Below are 12,145 nucleotides of genomic sequence, written 5' to 3'. Positions count from 1 at the left end.
TCCTGGACTCTCTTTTATTTTGAGTCGATGCTTCCTAGACTCTATTTTATTTTGAGTCGATGATCCCTAGACTCTTTTATTTTGAGGCGATGCTTCCTAGACTCTCTTTCATTTTGAGTCGATGCTTCCTAGACTCTCTTTATCTTGAGTCGATGCTTAATAGACTCTCTTTATTTGAGTCGATGCTTCCTAGACTCTCTTTTATTTTGTTTCCATGCTTCCTAGACTCTCTTTATTTTGAGTAGATGCTTCCTAGACTCTCTTTTGTTTTTTGTCGATGCTTCCTAGACTTTCTTTTTCTGGAGGCGATGCTTCCTAGACTCTCTTCATATTGAGTCGATGCTTCCTAGACTCTCTTTATTTTGAGTAGATGCTTCCTAGACCCTTTCACTTTGAGTCGATGCTTCCTAGACTCTCTTTATCTTGAGTCGATGCTTTCTAGACTCTCTTTATTTTGAGTCGATGTTTCCTAGACTCTCTTTTATTTTGAGCCGATCCTTCCTAGACTCTCTTTAATTTAAGTGGATGCTTCCTAGACTCTCTTTTATTTTGTTTAGATGCTTCCTAGACTCTCTTTTATTTTGTTGCGATGCTTCCTAGACCCTCTTTATTTTGAGTAGATGCTTCCTAGACTCTCTTTTATTTGGAGTCGATGCTTCCTAGACTCTCTTTTATTTTGAGTCGATGCTTCCAAGTGACACCATTATTCAAAAAAGGTGACAAAAGCTGCCCGGGTAACTATCGCCCTGTCAATTTGACAAGTGTCGTTTGCAAGGTAATGGAATCTGTTGTGAGGGATCGATTGATAGATCATTTGACTGCTAATAATCTCCTATCAGACTGTCAACATAGCTTTATTGCCGGGAGATCCTGCACCACTAACCTCTTGTCTACTCTGAACGAATGGACCCGCCTGCTGGACGAAAGGGAGCCAGTAAATGCAGTGTACCTCGATTTTGCCAAGGTATTTGACAGTGTCCCACATGAGCGCCTGTTGCGGAAATTGCAGTCTTTTGGAATTGACAGCAATGTACTGGGATGGAGCAGAGATTTTCTAGTAGGGTGACGTCAACGTGTCAGTATTAATGGGTCCGTATCAGACTGGGCTCCAGTGCGCAGTGGCGTGCCACAAGGAAGCGTTCTCGGGCCTATTCTATTCGTTGCGTTATAAACGATCTGCCAGAAGCTGTGTCTAGCGTTTGCTCGATGTATGCTGACGACACAAAAATTTATAATACAGTGAAGAATACGTCACAAAAAGTACAGTTGCAAGGTGATCTTGACAGGCTGGATGACTGGGCTGATAAGTGTCAGCTACGTTTTAACGCTGACAAATGTAAAGTTATCCACCTTGGCAAGAATAATGAACAGCAAGATTACAGTATGAGAAGACACGGTTGCAACGACAAAGTGATGATGTCGAAGTCGACAATGGAAAAAGATTTAGGAGTTAATATCGACAATGAGATGAAATTTTCTAAGCATATTGAAGGTCAAGTTAATAAAGCCAATAAACAACTTGGACTGATCAGACGCTCTTTCGAGTTCCTAGAAGCAGAAGCGATGAAGCAGTTGTTTGTTGCTGTCGTACGGCCGAAACTAGAGGTTGGAAACGTTGTGTGGTCACCGAAACTTGAAAAGGACAAAAATTTAATAGAGAGTGTTCAAAGACGTGCAACAAGGATAATTCTGGGTTTGAAAGGCAAGTCATATGAGGAAAGATTAAAGATTATGAAGCTTCCAAGCCTCAGTTATCGACGTCTGCGTGGGGAACTCATTGAAGCATACAAATATACTCATGGCTTATACAAGGTCCCAGAAGGGTTACTAGAATTTGAAACAAGAACCCACACCAGGGGCCACGGCTATAAACTAAAAAACTGCGTTGTAACACATCCATGCGACAACATTTCTTCTCGTTTCGAGTCACCGACATGTGGAACAGCCTCGCTGATAGCATCGTTGACGCTCCGAGTATGAACGCCTTCAAGAACAGATTAGACAAAGCTATGCAGGAGCATATGTTCAGTCTCAACATGCCTAGCAAATTACGGACCAGGCAATAAGTCCAGCAACGATCTCAATCAATCGTCAGTTAAGGAAAGATCGGGTTCCAAAGGCTGGATCCCTTGTGAATCAACTTCACTATCAAGTCACGAAAAATTCAAGAATCGGCAACAGGCCGTGGGCCTATTTTTTCAGTGCCGACACTTCTATTCTATTCTATCCTATTCTAGACTCTCTTTATCTTGAGTCGATGCTTCCTAGACTCTCTTTTATTTTGAGACGATGCTTCCTAGACTCTCTTTATTTTGAGTAGATGCTACCTAGACTCTCTTTTATTTTGAGTCGATGCTTCCTAGACTCTCTTTATTTTGAGTCGATGCTTCCTAAACTTTCTTTATTTTGAGTCGATGCTTCATAAACTCTCTTTTATTTTGAGTCGATGCTTCCTAGACTCTCTTTTATTTTGTTTAGATGCTTCCTAGACTCTCTTTTTTTGAGTCGATGCTTCATAGACTCTCTTTTATTTTGAGTCGATGCTTCCTAGACTCTCTTTTATTTTGTTTAGATGCTTCCTAGACTCTCTTTATTTTGAGTAGATGCTACCTAGACTCTCTTTTATTTTGAGTCGATGCTTCCTAAACTCTCTTTATTTTGAGTCGATGCTTCCTAACTCTTTTATTTTGAGTCGATGCTTCCTAGACTCCCTTTTATTCTGAGTCGATGCTTCCTAGACTCTCTTTTATTTGAGTCAATGCGTCCTAGACTGTAACGAAGTATAATGCAAATTTCCACTACTTGCTGCGAGACCGCAAAGATTAAGTAGGACCGGCTCTGATGTGGACGCTGAATTGGTTTTAGCCATCAGATACGATGCCGATCCCGACCTGCATACTGGTTCCATTCTTATAGGATTTTGTCTCAGATGCCAGGGTGAGTTGCGTGCGATAGTGGTGAAATTTAAATATGATTACTTGGTGAAATATAGTGATTTGTGTAATTATATTGATTTGTTATTTGCAGGTATTTACTTTTCGTTTCTGTTGTAGGATCGTGCGTCATTCTCAGATCTCCATGCTCTCTCCTCGCATTTGCTCTCCTCGCACTTTAGCTTCCTCCGCATTTAATTTATTAGTTCGTTTAATTCATATCCGCACCCCTGTAACATCGTTAGTTTGATTTGTTTAGTTTCAATTTGCCGTTGATCTTTAATAAATTTAAGAAAGTTTGTTTGAGTTAACCATCCGCTCGGTCCAAGCTTTTGCTGATCAGGCCAAAAGGGAAGTTGCATTTAATTTCCGGTCATTGGTGGGCGTGACAATGAGACCATCCGAACTTCTGAGGTGACGCGATTGGCTATTCGGGGTTCGTCGCATAGACTCTCTTTTATATGAGTCGATGCGTCCTAGATTCTCTTTTATTTTGAGTCGATGAGACCTAGACTCTCTTTTATTTGAGTCGATGTTTCCAGCTTGATTCTTCTCTCAGTTTTATGGGTTAACTTAACGAACTTGTATGAGAGCCGCAGGGTTGATCAAATATTTTTCGAAAAAATTTTATGTAACCGAAACGATTGCATCTTCTTTATTCATAAATTAATCATAAAATCACCCAATGAAAAAAAATAAAACAGAATAATTCAATTAATAAAACTTTATTTATACAATATCTAATCACCGTCCAACTCAAATTTACAGAAAACCAATATTTATAGTTTGAAGAGCAAGTATTAAATGGAATATATCTGAGTCTCTCATTGGGTGATGAGCCTCGCTGCTCGGCTGGGGCGACATCGGCCTCATCGGCATCTTGATACGTGCTCAAGCATCGGTTTTTAACTCAAACGTATGTAGACATCAACATCGGTGGCAGCTGGATTGCCGGCAATGATTATACCCTGATTTTTATCAAGGTTATTGCCTTTAGCATGCAATACTTTTCGCTTTTATCATCGATCGACGATCGGCGAATCAAAGAAGTAATTATTATTTTTATTATTTTATCATTATTTTTTTTTATTTTTGATTATTATTTCTCATTTAATTTGTGAATTAGATAATACATGGTTTGGAAAAATTAAAGATAAACAATTAAACAGATGATTTTGATTTTTTGAGGATTCATCTTGATTTGTCTCACTAACTCACTGTATTATTATTTGCTTCTTTTAAGAATATTCCGATATTGATGAACAGCATGAATAGTGGTTTATAACAAAATGACCCATAACTCCAAATTATATGTGTAGTGTCATCACATGTAAGCAGGAATTGAGAAGAATAGGATTAGAAAATTAATAAATAAATCATAGATACATTATAAATTTTCCAAATTATTGCACACGCTTCTGACCTCTGACTGGATGCATTGAATTTATCTAGCACACCAGTTGTGGGCTAGAGCTGTCGGTTGTAACTAATGATCCACCGAGAGCCCAATCGGATTTATATTCGAATAATATGAACTCATAACCACTACTGTTTAATCAGCCGAAAATTTTCGGCTGCGTAAACAGTGCATAAAACAAACCATCCTCTTGACTGGACCCTGACGCGTGCCGACCGCGATGTTGTGTTGGCTCTACGAATCGAAGCCATTAACAGGTTTGATTCTCCGCTTTGATCTCCGGGACACCTGGTGTAGAGGTCTTATATTAATACTATTTTATCGTTAGGTATAGGCTTTTAGTTAATCAATGTGTTGTCAAGTTAGAATAAGTGTTAGGAGGTTTGAATTGTAGAATTGTAAGAATATTTTAGAGAGTACTGAAACTGTGCTGGAAAATTGCGGATAGGAAAAGGCAGCAGTTGGAACGCGGCCGTGCACGCAGCTTCTGGTGGTGTGTAAAGCTTGTCTCTCGGAGCGAAGCTACTAGGTGTCTATTTGCCGTGTTACAGTCTTTAGTGTGAAGGAAACTTTTAATGTAAATGTAACGTTTTGTGCAATAAAGTATTTTACTGGGACCGTTATTTAAATGAACATTGAACCTGCCACTATACGCACGACACTGGGAACTGACAGTAATTGGCTGTGAAGTTCGTCTATAGCAAATATTACGCGATATAATAAAAAGAAATTAAGCCAGAGCTCCAATATTGTCTGTATTTCAGGGAGATTTGGTGCCTGGAAAGCTAGGTCATGTAGGGGGCGTGTCTGTACCGAGCTTGTTTGATTATGAAGCGAGCGTGTCAATATTGCAATAAAATTTTCATCTTGACATAAGTTAATAGCTTAGTTATTATTCTGTGGTGTCTAAAATTTAGCCGATGCTAACTTAACATTGCTGAAGAAATTTCAAGTAACTAATTTTGAGTATCAACTCTGAATTTTGTCTAAATTATAGGTATTTCCATTTTAAATTCTCCTAGAATAACCAATACATAATCTTAATTATATAAGGGGCGGTTTCAAAGTTACAACTAATATATAGGGCGGCTTCAATGTTAATTAAATATTAATCAACAGTGAATGCCAGTTGCAAAACTGATTTGACGGGCCCGCCAGAATAAAATTATCGGCCAATTATTGCCAATTTGGCGCATTGAAGCTGTCAGATGTTAATTGAATTAGCTTTCGAGGGTAACTAATTTAAACATCGGCAGTAGAAAACGCTGAAAAATGAAATGAGATTAGTTCGCAAAAATGCAACTGACGCATAGCTACACTTTCCTTGTCGTAATTTGCTAAAATTAAAAAAAAATAGTTTTGTCATGATTGAATCAGTATATGTTTGATCGTTTATAATCTAAAAATCAAATTCACAATCTTGAATGAATTTATAATTTTTGGATAAATAAATTACATGCAGCATAAATGGAGCAATAAATCCCGAGGCTGATGAATTCCTTTACAAGAGGTCAGGAGCAGGAGGTCAGGAGCAGGAGGTCAGGAGCAGGAGAAGTTCCCGCTACATTATTTGACGAGGCCTCGGCTCAGCGGAGTTCACGCTACATTATTTCACACGAAGATCAAAGGGAGCCGAGGTATAAAAGATACGCTCAGGAGTGAGAGGCTTCCAGTGTTCATGGATTGAAGCACAAATTAAATTTCAGATAAATTTCAAGTAGAATTTGTACAATGTTGACATGTTTACGTTTGGCTTACGAAACGCAATATCTGCTAGGTCGTTACAGGAACTTATATTGCATGAACAGCGATCTTAACGAGATAGAAAACCTGCATTAAAACACATTGTAATTTTAGTTACAAATTTTTCAAATTATACTTTAGATTATGACATGATGGATTTGTAACATTTTCGTGGAATCGTTAAAGTATTTTAAGTTTGGAAAAATGTAATTTTTATTTTTTTTTAATATACAAGCACCTTCAACCTCCAGCATAGGCCGGCTCGATATATCTGTATATACGTTTTTCTCTGCACCCGACTGGCCATGCCACAGACAAAAGAGCCTACACTACATTTAAATGTCTGGAATATATATTTATATACCTTATTTTTCGTATAGGTATTGATATATTACCTCCGAAAAAAAGTATATTAGCGAAACCGTGTTAATTCTAAATCCTTGCTATAAAATAGCTGCCACTGCCTATAACGATGTGTTCAACAGTTCAACAGGGAAAAAAATTTTATTAGGCCAACCGTTTTTGAGAACGACTTCCGCCCCAAACACTGGCCAAACAAAAGAGACCATATTCTGTTCTTCGCCTGAACGTAGTTACCTTCGACGAATTCTTGGAGTAAGTGGAGCGACCTATGGAAGCAGGTAATGAACTGAGAGAAAACATGAATTGCCAGCTCCTGGGTTCTGGATAAGAGTCTCGAACCAACAGGATGTTAGTGAATTCAGAGAAATATTCGTAAAATTCCTCGTCACGTTCGCCTTCAGACGTACCTTGGCCGTTTGGTGCTCATACAAAAGTTGAAATGAAGTGTGTCTGCCTAGAAGTGAAATATTGGAATGTGCTCTCGAAATATCTTCAGCGATGACTGCGTTTTTTATGTATCAGCGGATTGACTGAGTCAAATCCTTCGGCTGTTCAGGCTCCGCACACTGCTTCACCAATATAGAATAATTTAAAATTTATTTGCATCTGGTCTACGCCATGCATTTCACAATCACACTCAATTATTTTACCCTACGTGATCACGTCTACCTCTGATGACACTAAGCGTATGATTATAAGTACCTGGAATAATCATCATCCAAGTGAACGTGGCCGGCATCCTGACTGATCGTGACTCCATTTGATCGTGTCACGGTAAGTCCTAAGCAGATCACGGTCGAGTTTCATCCTCTTTGCCCGGACCGTTGAAGCTTCATTGTCAGGCAACAATGTTGATACCATTTGTCCCTTGATATTTCCTGATTGATGTCTTCCTTGTTGAAAGATAAGATCCTTCACATGCGATATGTTCATGAGCATTTCCTTGTATTAGCCTTTCCTGTTTATCAAGTCACGTCCTTGGTGACGTCAATTAGCGTAGCTACAGTATATCAGCTCTGCCTAGACGCGGAAATGTCAGTCTTGGGCCGAGAACCTTCGTGTATACGCCCATACTCCTGTCCTTAACAATCAGGACAGTAACTCTAAATTAATGTCAGAGCAGAAGATACACTCTAGACTTATCCCTACTTTAACTGGACGCCGAAGACATCAGTGTTAAAGCTACAACTTATAAACTTATTAACTGATTATCCTAAACTGTAAGCCGAACCAATAATCTTAAATAATATTAAATAATCGTCTACGCTATCTTCAACGTTGTCCTATAGAAACACCGTACACTGGCGCCCGAACAGTTTGTAAAGTGATTATCGAGTGATTATAGATAAGTGACTACGCAGAATTCTGTGTAGGGGAAGTTTCCGAAGATTTAATGCTCTACATCATCTATTACTTCTACAATTTGAGCATCGGACTTCGACACGGTCTACGAGAAGAATTCAGCGACGAAGATATACGGCTACAGAATCTACAAGACCCAGCATCTGCTTCAACGCAGCTAAGTAATAACTCGTGCGGGCTATATTGGATAATCAAAGCGCAACGTTTTCAGTGCATCAACGGCCGGAAATAAGTGATTATATGATATGCACAACGATCGCCACTATGCATCATGACGCAATCCCTGCACCTTTGATCAAGGAAAGCGTCCAAGAAAAAGAGGAGGAAAAAATGAAGAAAAAAGCGCCAGAAGAATACCACGATCTATGTGCAACGCGGTTACTGCGCATCTATCTCTACGTGCCACACGAATCTCCGCGGAATCTACGCGTGTGGACTTAAGCAAGCGTCGGGATCTTCTTCCAGCACGTAAGCTGAGTATTTTATCCCATATAAATGAGCCTGTTAAATTTAGTTGTTCTATCGTATGTGCATATTGACCTTTGTCGGAACGACGCCAATGGCGACACTATCGATATGATCCTTCCGCACCAAGCAGGTCGCACATCGTATAGTAAACTTTTTTTAATGTTATTTTAAAGCATGTTTTCGTAATGCTTTCTTTCCAAATTCAACATTGTCGAAGCAACGTTTGCCTATCTTATAGCTGTCTTTTTAGAATGCGTCGATCGAGCTACTAAAAACTCTCCTAGTATATGCACTCAATGTTAAATCGATATATAATTAATTCTATGGGCTACGATGACTTCATGAGAAGACATTCTAAAAACTAAATGCCCTCAGGCTGACACAATAACGTTGATCTATGTTGAAGCTGATTCCTTATTGAAGCTGATCTTGATTATCATAAGAAGCAGATAGGCGCAAATTATGCAGTTGAAATCGAATTCCTTATTAAACTTAATACTGCAACCCCTCTTAAAAATATAAACTTGATGCTGCGATCAATTTTAACTAAATAATAATATTATTGCGCTTTGGAACGATTGTTTCCTGACTATGATCGAATAGTTCTGATGTAAAACGATTCATTAGTCATTACTACTGTTACTAAAATGATTTTTTCTCATGGAATGTGCATTCTGCATGCATCAATGCAGTTTTTATAGCGACGTTATATGCTGCCATCTTATTATTATATTCCGCATGTTCAAATACTATATCCACGAGGATAAGTTTCAAGTACATAGCGAAATCCGTGCAATGACACGTGATCGAGAGCTGATAATTCAAGTACAGTAAGCTTTGAGCATCTGAGTGGACGCATTGACCTCTTGAGGCCTGGATAAACCAGTGCGACTCATCAGAGAACCTAGACGTATTGCAATATGCATTAATTTCACTTATAACGTCATATAAAGGTCAAATACTAAGCTGTAAATCCACATTATATCCAGCCATTTTAAATATGAGATGCTAAACTAATATTCCGACGTACAACCGTTACTGTGAAGAACGTACGATCGCGTATAAGCTGCTCTATAATAATTTACTAGGCTATGATTATAATATTACCATCTTGAGATGAAGATTGATTGTAAAGGAAGTCATTTTTTCACGATAGTGAACATAATCATGAGCAACTGCAGCTAATTATTCTAATTACCAGAGCCGATAACAATAGTGGATACGCTCTTATGAATATGTTTTATTCTTTTTCTGAACTATATGTTTCTCTGAACGTTCGATTCAATGACATTGACTTATTCAACGCATGGAAGTTACGGTTACCGACGGGTGTATGCATTAAATAAATGGGTGCATTGACGAATGTATCTATTGACAAATGCTTCGTATACGAAAAAGTGTGTTGATTGATAAATATAGATGCATTGACATTTAAAACGTGCATTGATGTATATCAAAGCGATATTCCTTATGAGTGAACTGTCTTATTGAGGACGAAAAGCACAATTAAAACGTTCTGACTACAAACGCTATTAATAGGAAACGTTAAAGTTTTTCCTGCAAGATTCTAATAGAAATCAAACTGTTAACAAGGTTTAAAGCCATAGTTGATTTTGGCAGGAATGTAGTTACAATAACGTGCGTTGCACCAGCGCGCGCGAACAAGCAAACGACGCGTAATGCATAAGCGGCAATGCCATGCACCGCAGCCGAGCATGCAGCCATGCAACGAGAGCGACTGCAGCCTTGAAAAGAAATGAGAGAACAGAAATAAAAACGAAACAAAAAGAGAGGCGCGAGGCCAGTAACGCTTTTCCTCAGAAGTTTACATTGCCTGCGAACTGCAAGCTTGTTATCAACGCATTCTCTCATCTCTCATGTCGTATTATGACTTGAATGTTTTTTCACTTTCGAATGGTACTTATCATTTTACCCTGCGTTACATTAAAGTAATAGCGTATTTAAAGTAAAGTTTCGTTACACATAGCGATTGACGATGTCTCATTTTATCTCTGAATGCAACAGACCAGCAAGCAAATTGAATGCATTTATTTATTGCAGTTGTATTTATTCATGTGGTGTTTTTCAGAAACAACGGTTACTACGACCTTTGACCTCCTCAACCCCCATGGTTCTGGCTGTGCGATGACCACTGATCCATTCCCTCGCAATGGTCTGGTCGTCGAGCATCTTTAACCATTGCAAATTGTAAGTAGATTGTATTGTTTAATTAAAACTAAATGCGAAAGCCATAAGTTTTATCATCTAGCATCAGAGAAAAACTTGATCACTGTGACTAATGGAGTAGTGAGTCCACTAATATTAAGATGATTACTTAATCCTTAGTAGGAGAGGTCGCAAGTCGAAACCATTAGGTAGACAGACCTCCGACTCACTAAAACTCATGCCCCCCCAAGGCATCCACAAACTTCAATTAAAGTGTACTGGTCAAGCTAAAGTAACGAGTGTGATCGTTAACATCATTATTCTTATAACTTATGACCATACAATATTAAAGTTATTATTTTGAGTGACGTAATCGAGTCCATGATTACCACAGGCATTTGACTCATATCAGTGAAGACTTATTTTCAATTAAATCCGCGTCTATTAGACAGCAATATTCTTGCGCGCCTTGTAAAACTGGCGGCGTTTAAATAATGATACGTACAGGCGTCATCGACCATTTGGGTAATTTCCAAATACGACAATTTTTTTTGGTTGTCACACGTCATTCGATACGAGCAGAACTTTAACGTACTAAAAAATTTACGACATACCAATGTCGCTTTAAAAACCTGCTATATTACTGTTACTTCCGTCTGGACTTATATATAGAGTGTCATTTATCAAGAAATAATAATAACACATTGTTCCTCGCACATTGGAAATGATTTTTTGAGACTATGCTGACTTATAGAAATTGAAAATAATCTCTACAAATTTACCGATATGCTTGATTTGCTATCGATGTCAGCTATGATGTGACTTTTATTGGATTCGATTTCTCATGTTTTATTTCCAATGCATACCATGTATTCTCTTGATTTATGCACAATTTTTTTATTGATTGCATTATTATGTATTGCATGTTTGGACACCGTTGTAAACCATCTCATTGTTGCAATGGTCTAGCTTGTCCTTAACACTTCAACTTATTCAACTTAACGTAAAATCAGCTGAACTTATAGCTAATGAGTTTCACTAACGTTAAAGTAATAAAAAAGAGACGATCCTCTTGCATTTTGGGTTCTCGTATTTTTTATTGGATATACTGTAATAGTTTCTCTAGCTATATTGTATATTTATCTATCTAATGCCCATGTGTATTGGTTCTTCCGCCTACGTCACGAGAGTCGGCGACGTGCTATCTCAAACCTTGGCATTGAAGACGCAAACTACAAGGCGAGTCATTGACCTAGCGTACGCCTGCAACGTCACAACGCTGACGTCACAGCTTGTAACAGCTGTTAATCAAAGCTCTCAACTCTGCGTACATCACGGAGACGGCAAGCACAAATTCAAGGATGCCGAATGAATTACAAGACGACGATCAGATGATCATCTTCCACAATGTCTCCTCCCGATGGCATCACGGTTATTTTTTCCGTGTGAAATGTTGAAAATTTTCTAAACGCACTTCCAAGATTATTGTCCACATCCATGGAAAATACGTTGGATCGATCTATCGCCGAAACCATCCTAAGCAGAATCCATCGTGATCGCATCCTTCGCGAACTTCGTCGAAGTTTGCCCACAGTGCAGTTATCTGACATACTGCTCACGCAGTTACGAGACTGATAGAGTAGCAAGATCATTGATCAGAGGCATATTTCATTTTAGCAAGCGATTTCGCTTG

Source organism: Hyalella azteca, unplaced genomic scaffold (genome assembly GCF_000764305.2).
Source record: "Hyalella azteca isolate HAZT.00-mixed unplaced genomic scaffold, Hazt_2.0.2 contig1779, whole genome shotgun sequence".
Lineage (NCBI taxonomy): Eukaryota > Metazoa > Arthropoda > Malacostraca > Amphipoda > Hyalellidae > Hyalella > Hyalella azteca.
The sequence above is the reverse complement of the archived record's forward strand: the minus strand, read 5'-3'. Positions refer to the sequence as shown.